This window comes from Myxine glutinosa, chromosome 5 (genome assembly GCF_964187855.1).
Source record: "Myxine glutinosa chromosome 5, kmMyxGlut1.1, whole genome shotgun sequence".
NCBI classification, from domain to species: Eukaryota; Metazoa; Chordata; class Myxini; order Myxiniformes; family Myxinidae; genus Myxine; species Myxine glutinosa.
Window position 1 is genome coordinate 36,698,256 of NC_136265.1, and position 14,696 is coordinate 36,712,951.

General features: G+C 51.9%; 1 protein-coding gene across 1 annotated transcript in view; it reads right to left on the reverse strand.

Moving 5' to 3' along the window:
• DHRS12 (dehydrogenase/reductase 12) overlaps window positions 1-14,696 on the reverse strand; it is a 275,332-nt gene that overhangs the window by 147,141 nt on the left and 113,495 nt on the right. The window lies entirely within an intron of this gene.

Consider the following 14,696-nt stretch of genomic DNA (forward strand, 5'->3'; position numbering starts at 1 on the left):
AGGTAACGTAAACTATGTGGCCACGGCCTCATTCGGGGTTCTCGATGTAAACGTGAACCGTGTAGCGCCACCTGGTGATGGTGGCAGAGGATATTACGATTTCCTTTTTTACCTGTGCAACACTGAGGTTATGAAGCACTCTTTACATGGGGAAATTTATCCTCCTTCCCTTCCTGCTAGCAAGAGATAAAGATCAGTACGCACCCGAGGGCACAAAACCTGGTTATAAAGCCACTTCGCCCCCAGGTAAATGATAATCAGACAAGAGGACCCTGGGACATTTGGTCGACTAATTGGCATTCGGGTTGATTAGCAACCTACCGGATCGGAGTTATCCTCGCCTAGTGGCCTCAGGTGCCGTAGTCCGGGAGGAACCGAGGTCCCCCCTCGTAGTAGATTCTGAAACCCATGGCTATATGTATATACAGTCATGTGAAAAAGTAAGTACATCCCATGTAAAGTTTTGACTTTTTCAACATATTTCAACATACAGCTATTTGATCTTCATTTTAACAATATTGATAGATAAAGGTGATATAATATAACAAATATCATGAAACATTTACATTTTGTAGTCCATTGTATAATTTAAACAAACATAAATGCAAATTTCGCAAGTGGAAAAAGTAAGTACACCCTTGGCTCTAATAGGTGGTATTGTCCCCTTTGGCAGAAACAACCTCAACTAGGCGTTTCTTATAACTGTCTACCAGTCACTGACATCGACTGGGAGAAATTTTTGCCCACTCCTCCATGCAGAATTCTTTCAGCTGTGCGATGTCTGAGGGGTTTCTTGCATGCACAGCTCGTTTCAAATCCCCCCACAACATCTCGATGGGATTTAGATCCGGGCTTTGACTTGGCCATTCCAGAACCCTCCATTTCTTTCTTTTCAGCCATTCCTTGGTGGATTTACTGGTATGTTTAGGGTCATTGTCATGTTGCAAGGTCCACCTTCGTTTGAGCTTCAACTTTCCGACAGATGGCCTCACATTATCCTCAAGTACCCTCTGGTACAATGAAGAATTCATAGTGGATTATATGATGGTGAGCTGCCCAGGCCCTGATGCAGCAAAGCTGCCCCAAACCATAATATTTCCACCACCATGCTTTACAGTTGGTATCAGGTTCTTGTGGTCAAATGCTGTCTTTGGTTTTCGCCAAACATGTCTTCTGGTACTGGGCCAAATAGCTCTACCTTTGACTCATCTGTCCAGAGCACATTGTTCCAGAAGTGCTGGTCTTTGCCTAGGTGTTCATTGGCAAACTTTAGTCTTGCCCTGATGTTCTTTCTGGACAGCAAAGGTTTCCTCCTGGCACACCTCCCATGTAGATCAAATTTGTGCAGCCTCTTTCTAATGGTAGACTCGTGCACTTTGACATCACCATTGGCAAGAGCTACCTGTACGTCCCGTGATGACATTCTGGGGTTCTTAGAGACTTCCTTCAGCATCTTGCGGTCTGCTCTCGGGCTGAACTTGCTGGGGCGGCATCAGCCCACGGGTCCTAAAATCATGTTCTTCTGCTCTTTCACTCCCTCTTTCTGTTCTCTTCACCCTCTCTTTTGCTCAAGGTCATCTGCCATCTGCTTGGAAATCAGCCAACATCACCGCTTTGCACAAAAAAGGTGCAAAAACAGATCCCAGCAACTACAGACCAATCAGCCTTCTCCCAATTATCAGCAAAGTCATGGAATCCATCATTGCTTCAGATATTAAATCTTTCCTCTTCTCCAATGGCTTGATCTCTGATCATCAATTTGGTTTCAGACCTGGTCACTCTACTCTGGACATGCTGCTTCTGCTTTCTCAAAAATGGATGGAGGTCCTCAACGCCAAACAGGAAATTAGAGCTGTCTCCCTTGACATTTCACGTGCCTTCGATACGGTCTGGCACCCTGCTCTGCTCTCCAAACTCTCCTCCTTTGGTATCCATGGAAATCTCCACGCATGGCTGGCGGACTTCCTCTCTGGTCGTAGTCAACGTGTGGCCCTGAATGGGTTTCTCTCATCTCCTCTTCCTGTTCAGGCTGGAGTTCCCCAAGGTAGTGTTCTGGGCCCTGTGCTTTTTCTGGTCTTCATCAATGATCTCTCTGACTCTCTTGAAAATCCTCTCTATCTCTTTGCTGACGACTCTACTCTCTGTCGCTCCATTCCTCATCCCTCAGATCGGCAGTCTGCAGCCTCCTCACTCTCTGCAGACCTGGACAAAATCACAGACTGGTCAAACAAGTGGAACATGTCTTTCAATCCTGACAAATCTCACACTCTTACAATGTCTCTCCGAAAGGACCGACTGGACAACCCTCCCATCTACTTTCTCAACAATCCTCTCCAAGAAGTTCTGTCGCTCAAGCTTTTGGGTCTCACTATCTGCCATGATCTTTCTTGGGAAAACCACATTTCCAAGCTGGCCTCCAAAGCCAGTCGCCGACTGGGCATCCTCCGTCGTGCGAAGTCCTTCCTTGGCACACCTGAGCTCCTCACCACATACAAGGCTTTCATCCGCAGCTCAATGGAATACAGTTCCCCCCTCTGGGCTGGTGCTCCTGCCTCACACCTTGCTCGGCTTCACGCTGTTGAGGCCAAAGCTTTCAGAATCATTGGAATCTCCTGCGATGTAGTCAACGCCGAGGGCCTTTCACTCACTCACCGCAGGCAGGTTGGTGGTCTTTCTGTCTTCTACCGACTCCTCTCTGGCCTTGCTCCCCCAGCTCTCTCTGTGCTCTGTCCCCCCAATATTCCTTCAGGTCGCACAAGATCTGCCTGCAACCGTCTTATGGTTAAACTGCCAAAGTCTAGGCTCTCTGCTCACCTTCACTCTTTCATTCCCCTTTTCTCCCGCCTCTGGAACAAACTCCCCCACTCCCTTCAATCCCACTCCTCCCTCCAGGTCTTTAAAACAGCTGTTCACCACCATCTCTTATCTTCCCCCATCGAAAACCTTGATCTTTTCTACCCCCGGTAATTCACCCCAGAGTCCTTGCAGTGTTCATATGTTTTAATCCTCTCCCACCTCCCCCCAAGTCCTCCCGATGTCCCTGCTCTCAAATGTTGTGTTTGTGTCCTTCCCCTTCTTCCCCCTCTCTTTTGTGTCCTCCCCCCTCTCTCCCCATCTTGTCTGCCGCTCCCCTTGTTTTTTGTGTTTTGTGTGTCGGTTTGTCTTTTTGTGTGATTAATGTTTGCTCTTTCATGAGCCTCGATCTTGTATACAAAAAAAAAAAAAAAAAAAATCCACCAAGGAATGGCTGAAAAGAAAGAAATGGAGGTTCTGGAATGGCCAAGTCAAAGCCCGGATCTAAATCCCATCGAGATGTTGTGGGGGGATTTGAAAGGAGCTGTGCATGCAAGAATCCCCTCAAACATCGCACAGCTGAAATAATTCTGCATGGAGGAGTGGGTAAAAATTTCTCCCAGTCGATGTCAGAGACTGGTAGGCAGTTATAAGAAACGCCTACTTGAGGTTGTTTCTGCCAAAGGGGGCAATACCACCTATTAGAGCCAAGGGTGTACTTACGTTTTCCACCTGCGAAATTTGCATTCATGTTTATTTAAATCATACAATGGACTACAAAGTAAATGTTTAATGATATTTGTTATATTATGTCACCTTTATCTATCAATATTGTTGAAATGAAGATCAAATAGCTGTATGTTGAAATATGTTGAAATATACACAAAGAATTAAGTTAAGCACCCCCCCCGTTTTTTTACAACCTCGCACATTACAAGTTTGTTGTCGTCAAAACAGTGTAATATACCCATGATATTGCTATATTTTCTGGAGAAGTGATATTATGGTCACATAAAAACATAACAATCATGCCGTTTTCAATATTTTATTCTGAATAATTTAAGGTGAAATTTTTTGGGAATTTTAGGCATATTTTCACCTCAATTTAAGTATGGAGCTATAGGTCCATCACGGACAGTGTGGATGACGTTTATGTTTTCTAACGTACAGTCATTGTTCTGAGAAGACCTCTAGCGATCTTTGCGTCAATAACGTGTGTAGGACCCACGTGATCGGATCACTGACTCAACCCTACGTCTCATAGACCCTGTAAGCCGTCGTATGCGTTGCTGTGGCAGGTTGTTCCATTCCCGATGTAATGCACGTTCCAATTCATCCAGATTGGCTATTGGAGGGACCATCTTCGCAATTTGTCGTCCCAACATGTCCCAAACGTGCTCGAGGGGGTTCAGGTTCAGGACAGGATTAGGGGGTGCTTAACTTAATTCTTTGTGTAGGGGTGCTTAACTTAATTCTTTGTGTATATGTTGAAAAAGTCAAAACTTTACATGGGGTGTACATACTTTTTCACGTGAATGTATATATCTACACCCACATATACGCAATTTCAAATATATATCATATTTGACTTCGTCTAACTAGACATAAAATTGATGCATACAGTCACGTGAAAAAGTAAGTACACCCCATGTAAGTACACCCCCTCAAGTAGGCGTTTCTTATAACTGCCTACCAGTCTCTGACATCGACTGGGAGAAATTTTTGGTCACTCCTCCATGCAGAATTCTTTCAGCTGTGCGATGTTTGAGGGGTTTCTTGCATGCACAGCTCGTTTCAAATCCCCCCACAACATCTCGATGGGATTTAGATCCGAGCTTTGACTTGGCCATTCCAGAACCCTCCATTTCTTTCTTTTCAGCCATTCCTTGGTGGATTTACTGGTATGTTTAGGGTCATTGTCATGTTGCAAAGTCCACCTTCGGTTGAGCTTCAACTTTCCAACAGATGGCCTCACATTATCCTCAAGCACCCTCTGGTACAATGAAGAATTCATCGTGGATTCTATGATGGTGAGCTGCCCAGGCCTTGATGCAGCAAAGCTGCCCCAACCATAATATTTCCACCACCATGCTTTACAGTTGGTATCAGGTTCTTGTGGTCAAATGCTGTCTTTGGTTTTTGCCAAACATGTCTTCTGGTACTGTGGCCAAATAGCCCTACCTTTGACTCATCTGTCCAGAGCACATTGTTCCAGAAGTGCTGGTCTTTGCCTTGGTGTTCATTGGCAAACTTTAGTCTTGCCCTGATGTTCTTTCTGGACAGCAAAGGTTTCCTCCTGGCACACCTCCCATGTAGATCAAATTTGTGCAGCCTCTTTCTAATGGTAGACTCGTGCACTTTGACATCAACAGCGGCAAGAGCTACCTGTAGGTTCCGTGATGACATTCTGGGGTTCTTCGAGACTTCTTTCAGCATCTTGCGGTCTGCTCTCGGGCTGAACTTGCTGGGGCGGCCTGGCCTGAACAAGTTGGCAGTTGTTTGGAATCTTCTCCACTTGTAGGTGATCTTCCGGACAGTCGAATGATTGATTTCAAATTGTTTGGAGATCTTTTTAAATCCCTTCCCAGACTCGTAGGCATCTATAACCTTCTTTCTGAAGGCCTCAGAGAGCTCTTTTGATCTAGGCATGGTGATGCCGCACACTTCAACAACAAAGAGCAAACCAAACTAAATGTCTGAGGTTTAACTAAGACAGGTTCCTCCAAGATCCTCTCTAACGATGTTCTAATCATTTGCACCTGAGCTGGTGCACCTGATTCTAATTTTAGGTATTTGAAGTAGTGATAAATGTAGGGGTGTACTTACCTTTTCCACATGCGAAATTTGCATTTACGTTTATTTAAATTATACAATGGACTACAAAATGTAAATGTTTCTTGATATTTGTTATATTATTTCACCTTTATCTATCAATATTGTTGAAATGAAGATCAAATAGCTGTATGTTGAAATATGTTGAAAAAGTCAAAACTTTACATGGGGTGTACTTACTTTTTCACGTGACTGTATGTAATAGCACAATTAATAATTTTATAACCTTGAGGAAATAACTGCTCCATTATAAGCATTATTACTCCCTAGGAGCCATTTCCACAACAATATTTATGAAGATGATTAATTAAGTGGTCTGACCTTCATGAATGCTGTAATGGTACCCTCACGACGTCGTCATGACTGCAGCCCCAGAAGGGCCTCTTGCTGTGCAAAGATACATTGTCATGGCATTCGTCCAGGTCGGATAACTTGATTATCTTCAGAGAACTCCCGACCGCTAAAAATAATGGTGATGCCTCCTGGTTTGATTGGTGCGGTGGAACACAATATGTCCATGTGGTTGATGGCACTTGTTAATCCCAGATCATGCAGCAATACCTGTAATGTGACTCAACCTGGTGTCCTGACCAATAATATGGTTAGGGGTGCATCTTAAACTAAATATATACTGTTAAAGTTCTGCAAAACCATAACCTCCCCAACAATGGCATACAACATACAGACTCCCGAGTTAGTTTTTTATTTTATTATATATATATATATATATCCTCAAAGCATTGTGGAAAATATAAATATTTTCTACAAAGTCGAGGCTTGTGTAAGAGCTAAGAATGTTCCAGATAGTCCTCCCTTTTGTCTCGTGGGTTTCAAAAGGAATATGCGTTTTGTGAGATTAGCGAGGGTTTCCCCCCATCTTCTTTAATTTATATCTCCTTTACTCTTTGTCTTGGCGGGAGAGCCACGAGGACAAGTGCAAACGTGCAGCACAAAGCATGTCATCCCTAATTTACATATGCGCACCAGAATGTCATTCAAATATGTGTGCCATTATCCAACTGTCACCACCTCAACAATGCTGCCTCAACAACAATTTATCCATCACCAGACTGCAAACCACCTCCACGCTACAATACCAAAATCGCCTTCCTCCACCACAAGACCAACGACCAACATCGCACTTTATTAGCTCACCACTCACTCACGTTTGTGCCTCAACCACAGCTCAACCATGCCGCCTCAACCACTGTGCCACTACTACAAGACATTGACCACCGCAATGCTTTGAGGATAGCAGGTCTCCCAGGCCCCCCTCAGATCCCGGCTGATGTCGAGAATTCAAAATCCCCAGCGGTTGCGAAAGAATTGCGAAAATATCGAGAGGGCTTAAGGGGTTTTATTTAAAACGGTTTAAGATCAGCACTGTGTCTTCCTTTTGTTCTATATACTGTATAACTGTTACGGATTCGGCCCTAATGATTGTTGTAATGATTATTGTTGTTGGTTCTAAGTATTCTGGTGATTGTGGTTGAAGGGAAAGGGTTATTATAGTTAAAAGGTTTAACAGCGCTCATGATAAAATAATACCGGAAATGGCATAGTGGGCCAGAAGAGGTCGAGGGAAGAGGAGGAGGACGTGAAGAGAAGGGAAAAGGAGGGGTTCTGATGAAGCTCCGCACCTGGCGTGGGCGAGCCTACATGGCGAGAGAACTTTGAGTCCGGGAATGGAATCGTGAGCGATTGGTGATCGCTGGAATTGTGGAAAAGCCGGCGAAACCAGGTACAGGTGTGATTCTGGAGAATCTTCGCCTAACAGCGACGGCTCGAGGACGAGCCGGCCGCCATTACCGGGACCTCGCGCGTCGTTTGCGGAACCTGGGTTAGCCGCATCCGTGGGTCCCGCCATCCGGTGATTTACCGAAATAGGTGTGTGCACTAAAGCGGTGTCGGAAGATTGCCCTGTGGTTCGTTGACGGAACGGGGAAGATGCACATCCGGATCGTTTACTTGGGATTCCCTGTCCACGGTCAGGTTGCGGTTGGATTAGACAACGTGACGGTCCATGCCTTGCCTCCACCGCCGTACTCGCCTCTTCGCCTCATCTCCGTTGAGTTATAGAGACATTGAAGGGTTGGGCTCCATTCACTGGGAGCGCGGATCACTGCCGAGCTGCTGCTGAGATCTGAGTTTATGTTACTTAATAAGGTGGTACCATCTTGAGGTTAATTGTATGACTGATTGCTTTCATTGCTGTATGTTTTCCTGTGTGCTTTTAATACAGTCTGTTCATTTATAATCTTTGGGTGTGGTTCCACTATTGATTTGTTTTTGACACCGGATAACATATTTTTTCTGCCGGCGCTCCTCGCGGGGTTCGGAGGTTTACCGAGACCAGGAGATCGGTGAGGACCCCGTAACAATAACCCTATATTTTGCTGTATATACCCCTTGTAAATAATAAACTCCGTTATAGTTCTTCTCATCTGCTCGTGATGTATTTTCCTCCATTGGTGTAGCATAGTCCATACTAGTGATGCTGGGACGTTTTTCCACAATAGATCGGCTCCACGTTTGTCGGTGCGTATTCAACAGTACTGCACGACTGTTTCTGATTTAGTAACCAAGTACGTATTGAGGGCACGACCCCTGGTCTGGTCGGCCACGTCACCCTCAAGTAAATGGTGTTAGACGGAGGACCCTGAGAGATTTGGTAGTCTGATTGGCGTTAGTGGTTGACTCGCAACCCGCCGGACTGTGGAGTTATCTGTGACCAGTGGCCTCAGGACCGGTCGTTGAGAGGATCCTGAGGAGTCCCCCTCATGGCAAATCTCGAACTCCGAATCCATAACCATAGTGTGCAGTATATTAAACCACTTGACTATTAGCCCGTTCATGTCCGCTATGTACTCAAACTAAACTTGACAAAAACAACAACTAAATATAAAAGTAATTTTATTAATATGTATAGTATTGAAGAAGCTGTGCTCCAACTCAAATCGAAAGAATGGATGCGACAAAAAGCTGGAATTCGTCCGAGTTTCTTTATTCCATCAAATCAACTCGGGTAAACTGAAAAGCCCGTTTATCGGGCAGCATTATATACAAGCACTCGAATATCTCATGCCGGAGCGTTTGCCCTTAAAAGGCGCGACTGGGCGTGTCCGGGAGACCTGGGCGAGTCTGGACATGCCCGGGAATGGCGAGACTGGGTGTCGCCGGACGGGCCGGGCGTGCCTGGACATGCCCGGGAACGGCGAGACTGGGTGTCGCCGGACGGGCCGGGCGAGCCCGGGTAAGGCAAGTCCGGGCATGCCTGGGAAAGGCGAGACTGAGCGTCTCCGGGCGGTCTGGGCGAGCCCGGCACAGCGATCGCTCCGTGGTTGCATCCTCGGCAGGTGTAAGGCGATTGTGTATGTTCAGCGGCAACCGCTACACACGCCCCCCCAGAATCGACTTGCACCGGCAGGGTCAATTTAAGGGGGGTCCTGATGACCCGGCCGAAGCGACCACTGGAGGGTCGTGGGGGTGGGTGGTCGAGCGGGAGGCACCGTGGACGGGGGGCGGCCTCGCCGCGGAGGAAGGGCCAACCGAGGTGGTTGCTCGATGTCCACGTGCGCCGGCTTGAGGCGGTCCACCGAAATCCGGTCCGACCTGCCGCAGACGTCAATGACGAAGGACTTGTCGTCCCGTCGCAGGACCCGGAAGGGTCCGTCGTACGGCGGCCTGAGTGGCTCCCGGTGTGCGTCATGACGCACAAAAATGTACTCCGCTGTGCGAAGCGCTGGGGTGACGTAGGACTGGGGGTCACCATGGTGGGACGTTGGCACGGGGGAAAACCGTCGGGCGGTCTCCTGGAGGTCCGAGCGCTGGCGAGCTGCGGACCAGGGACTGGTAGCGTCGGGCACAAATTCGCCCGGGACGCGTAGCAGCTGACCGTAGACCAGCTCGGCGGTGGACGCCCGGAGGTCCTCCTTGGGGGCCGTGCGGAGGCCCAAAAGGACCCACGGTAGCCGGTCGGTCCAGCCGCCGTCCTGAAGGCCGGCCATGAGCGCGGCCTTCATGGAACAGTGGAACCGCTCGCACAACTCGTTGGCTTGGGGGTGGTAGGCCGTGGTACGGTGGAGCCTGACCCCCAGGTTGCGGGCGACCGCGCCCCACAGCTCGGAGGTGAACTGCGGCCCGCGGTCCGAAGAGATGTCCGCCGGTGCGCCGAAACGGGCGACCCAGGTGGCGATGAAAGCCTGCGCCACGTCGGCGGTGGTGGTGGAGATGAGGGGAACGGCCTCCGGCCACCTGGTGGTCCTGTCCACCATGGTGAGCAGGTGTGTGAAACCCCGTGATGGGGGGAGGGGGCCCACCAGGTCCACGTTGACGTGGTTGAAACGCCGTTCGGGCACGGTGAAAGGTGCCAGCGGGGCCTGGGTGTGTCGGTGGACCTTGGCCTGTTGGCAGGCCGTGCAGGTGCTGGTCCAATCACAGACGTCCCGTCGAAGGCCGTGCCAGACGAATCGCGCTGACACCAGCTTCTGGGAAGCTTTCCGGCCCGGGTGGGAAAGGCCGTGGAGGGAGGCGAAGATGCGGCGTTGCCAGGTAATGGGCATGATGGGGCGAGGCTGGCCTTGGGAGACGTCGCAGAGCAGGAGAGTGTCCGCGAAGGGGACGTCGGCCAGGCGGAGGCCCGTGTCCGCCGCCCGGAGGGCATGCACCGTGGTGTCGGTGGTCTGGTCAGCCGCCATAAGCGCGAAGCCCACGCCGAGGTGGACCGCGTTCGCGCTGGCCCGAGAAAGACAGTCGGCCACGGCGTTGTCTTTGCCGGCGACGTGCCGGATGTCCATGGTAAACTCCGACACGGCGGAGAGGTGGCGCTGCTGGCGGGCCGACCACGGCTCCGTGACTTTGGCCATTGCGTAAACCAACGGCTTGTGGTCGACGAAAGCCGTGAAGGGTCGGCCCTCCAGGAGGTGGCGGAAATGGCGAACGGCCAGGTGCAGACCGAGGAGCTCGCAGTCAAACGTGCTATATTTGAGCTCGTTCGGCCGGAGTTGCCGGCTGAAAAAAGCGAGTGGCTGCCAAACCCCGTTCACCCATTGCTCATGTACGGCGCCCACCGCGTAGTCGGAGGCATCCGTGGTGAGGGCGATGGGAGCGTTGAGCACCGGGTGAGCGAGCAGTGTTGCGTTGGCGAGGGCCCGCTTTGAGCTTGTAAATGCCGCGTCCATGGTTGCGGACCAGACGACGTCGTGTTTGGCCGGCTTGCCCCGGAGGGCTTCGTAGAGGGGCCGCATGAGCTGAGCAGCGCGGGGCACGAAGCGGTGATAGAAATTCACCATTCCGAGGAACTCCTGCAGGGCCTTGATGGAGCGGGGACGCGGAAACGCGGTGATGGCCTCGACCTTGGTAGGCAGCGGCACGGCCCCGTTCTTGGTGATGTGGTGGCCCAAAAAATAAACGGCCGTCGTGCCGAAGTGGCATTTGGCCGGGTTGACGATTAGGCCGTGCTCGCTGAGGCGCCCGAACAGTGTTCGGAGGTGGAGCAGGTGCTCGGCCCGGGACGTGCTGGCGATGAGGATATCGTTCAGGTAGACGAAGAGGAACGGCAGGTCGAGCAGCACGCCGTCCATCAAGCGCTGGAGCGCCTGAGCCGCGTTCTTGAGGCCAAATGGCATTCGAAGGAATTCGAATAAGCCGAACGGAGTGATGACGGCCGTTTTTGGGACGTCGGCCGGCCTGACAGGTACCTGGTGGTATCCCCGTATCAAATCGATCTTCGGAAAAATGACCCGTCCTGCCAAACGGGCGGAGAAGTCTTGAATGTGCGGGATCGGATACCTGTCGGGGGTGGTAACGTCGTTAAGGCGGCGGTAGTCGCCACATGGACGCCAGCCGCCCCCCGGCTTCGGTACGATGTGTAGTGGCGAAGCCCACGCGCTATCGGAGCGCCGCACGATGCCGAGGTGTTCCAAAGCGTCGAACTCGGCTTTGGCCATGGCGAGCTTGGCTGGGTCGAGGCGGCGGGCTCTGGCGTAGACCGGCGGGCCCGTGGTTGGTATGTGGTGCTCGATACCATGTCGTACCGTGACGGCCGAAAACGTCGGCCGCGTCAGGGCCGGGAACTCCGTGAGCAGGCGAGCAAACTCGTTCGCCGCCGGGAGGGCGCATGCTAGCTCGGTCGGCGCGGAGCTGCTCAACGTGCATGCCAGGGAGCTGAAGGTCTTGGCGTTGACGAGGCGACGCCGTTTGACGTCAACCAGCAGCCCGTGTGCGCAGAGGAAGTCGGCGCCCAGCAGAGCCATGGGCACGCTTGCGGTCACAAAAGTCCAATGAAAGCGCTGGCTGCCGAAGCAGAGGGTGACGTTGCGCGGGCCGAAGGTGCGGATGGCCGATCAGTTGGCCGCCACCAAGGAGGGGCTGCAAACCGCGGACTGCCTGTCCTGATCGGAGGCGGGTATGATGCTCAGTTGGGCGCCGGTGTCACACAGGAAGCGCCGTCCGGACGCTTTGTCCCTGATAAAAAGTAAGTTGCCCGTGTGGCCGGCGCTCATGGCTGGTAATGAACGCCGGCCCGGCCGTTTCCCGACTTGCCGAAAGTGCACGGGGGTCGGCATGTCCGGGCCTTTTGTCCGAACCTGGCATGGTAGTAACACCACGCCTGGTCAGGTGGAGGCCCCGATCGTCGTGTTGGAGGCGGTCGGCGCGGCGTAGCGGCCACCAATTGCGCCGGTAGTTCGGCCGCTGACCGTGCCGGGTGCTCGGGCGCCATGGGCGTTGCTTCGGATGGCGGCGGGCTCCAGGTCGCTGCCCCGATGCGTTGGCCTGCCGAGGAGATCTTGTCGGCTTCCCTGGCGAGGGCGCGGGGATCCGTGATCTGCGTGCTTGCCAGGGCGAGGCGAACCTGGCTAGGCAGCTGACGGAGGAACAGCTCTTGAACAAGAAAATCCGGGGAGTGCTCCCCGAGCAACGAGAGCATGTAATCCATTCGCTCGGACGGGCGCGTGTCGCCGAGCTCGGGCAGGTCGAGCAGGCGTCGTGCGCGTTCCGCCGATGAGAGGGCGAAAGCGTCGAGGAGGAGCTTCTTGATCGCGCCGTACTTGTCAGCGGCTGGCGGGTGCTGGAGGAGGCTGAGGGCGCGGGCTGCTGTGGCTGAGCCGATTGCTGCTACCACATGATGGAAGCGGGTGTCGTCGGCGGTGATGCCTCGCAGGGCGAACTGGGAGTCCGCCTGGGCGAACCAAACCGCCACGTGAGCCTCCCAGAAGGTAGGCAGTTTCAGGGCAACTGACGTGTCCATGTTGGTAGGTCACCAATGAAGGAGCTGTGCTCCAACTCGAATCAAAAGAATGGATGCGACAAAAAGCTGGAATTCGTCCGAGTTTCTTTATTCCATCAAATCAACTCAGGTAAACTGAAAAGCCTGTTTATCGGGCAGCATTATATACAAGCACTCGAATATCTCATGCCGGAGCGTTTGCCCTTAAAAGGCGCGACTGGGCGTGTCCGGGAGACCTGGGCGAGTCTGGACATGCCCGGGAACGGCGAGACTGGGTGTCGCCAGACGGGCCGGGCGTGCCTGGACATGCCCGGGAACGTGTCGCCGGACGGGCCGGGCGAGCCCGGGAAAGGCGAGTCCGGGCATGCCGGGAAAGGCGAGACTGAGCGTCTCCAGGCGGTCTGGGCGAGCCCGGCACAGCGATCGCTCCGTGGTTGCGTCCTCGGCAGGTGTAAGGCGATTGTGTATGTTCAGCGGAAACCGCTACAGTATCCCATTAGGTAGGCAAATCATGCCCCAATACAGCCATTGCTGCACGACTTGTGAACAGCAAGCGTTGTCTACCACACTAACGTATTGCCACAGCCAGGGGGACATGCACAGTTTTGTGGTTGTGTAAAAAAGATTACAAATATCGGTTCACCAACCTTAGCACACCAAGAGGTCACGATCATGATGTACTATACAATAATGCGATCACACAATTAATTATATGTTAAAGTAGAAGCATCTCAAAATGCAAAGAGCCCGTTCATGTCCGCTATGTACTCAAACTAAACTTGACAAAAACAACAACTAAATATAAAAGTAAATTTTATTAATTTTTGTTCTCCATATTTTCATAAATATTTGTTGAGCGAAATTTATGACAAAAGCTCAAACGGTAAAATAAAGTTATAGCCTGGACACACCACATGCAAGTTCCTCCCACATGGGACTGAATTTGGTGGGATTGAGGACCGCGCCGAATACGACTTTGATGGGAGTGAGAACCGAGCCGAGGACAGCAGCTTTGGTGAGGCTGGGGGCCGTGCAATTGGCTCCCGGAGCTGTGCCAATTGACATGCGTTTGGGACGTGGCCTGGCGTCCTAGCCTTGCGGCTTGTTGGGTTTTGCCGACTATCCAATCGAGGAAGGATGAGATCGAGATGAGATCGAGGAAGGATGAGAACAATAAGAGACCGAGACCGGGTGTACTCAGAGGCAACATGGCAAGTCGCATGGACCTACATTGCTGCCACAGAGCACAGATAAGAAGGAGCCAGGTTGGTCCATCAGTCATGGCTCCTTGCTGGGGTGAAGATGGATGCTGCAGGACCAGGGAACGCTACATTCAGTCTTGAAGACTCGCATGTGGAGATGACGACTGGTGGCAGCGGAGCATGCACGCACGCACGCACGCACGCACACACACACACACACGATCTGAGATTTGCACACCGGAGTGGAAGGGGTGGAGGGCCTGAGATTTGTCAGACCTGAGTGGGAAGGGGGGGGGGGGGGGAGGCCTGAGATTTGTCAGACCTGAGTGGGAAGGGGGGGCCTGAGATTTGTCAGTCCTGAGTGGGAAGGAGGGGCCTGAGATTTGGAGGCGCCGAGTGGGAGGGGGGGGGGGGGCGGTGAGATTTGGCAGACTCGAGTGGGAGGGGGGCTTGATATTTGGTGGACCCGATTGGTGGGGGAAGGGAAGTGTGGGGGGGGGGGAAGGGAGGGTGGTTGAAGGGGGAGGGGAGGGAAAGGAGGGGAAGCTGAGAATTGGTGGACCCAAGTGGAAGGGTGGCCTGAGAGAGATGTGGACCTGTGGCTGTGACACACACACACACACACACACACACACACACAC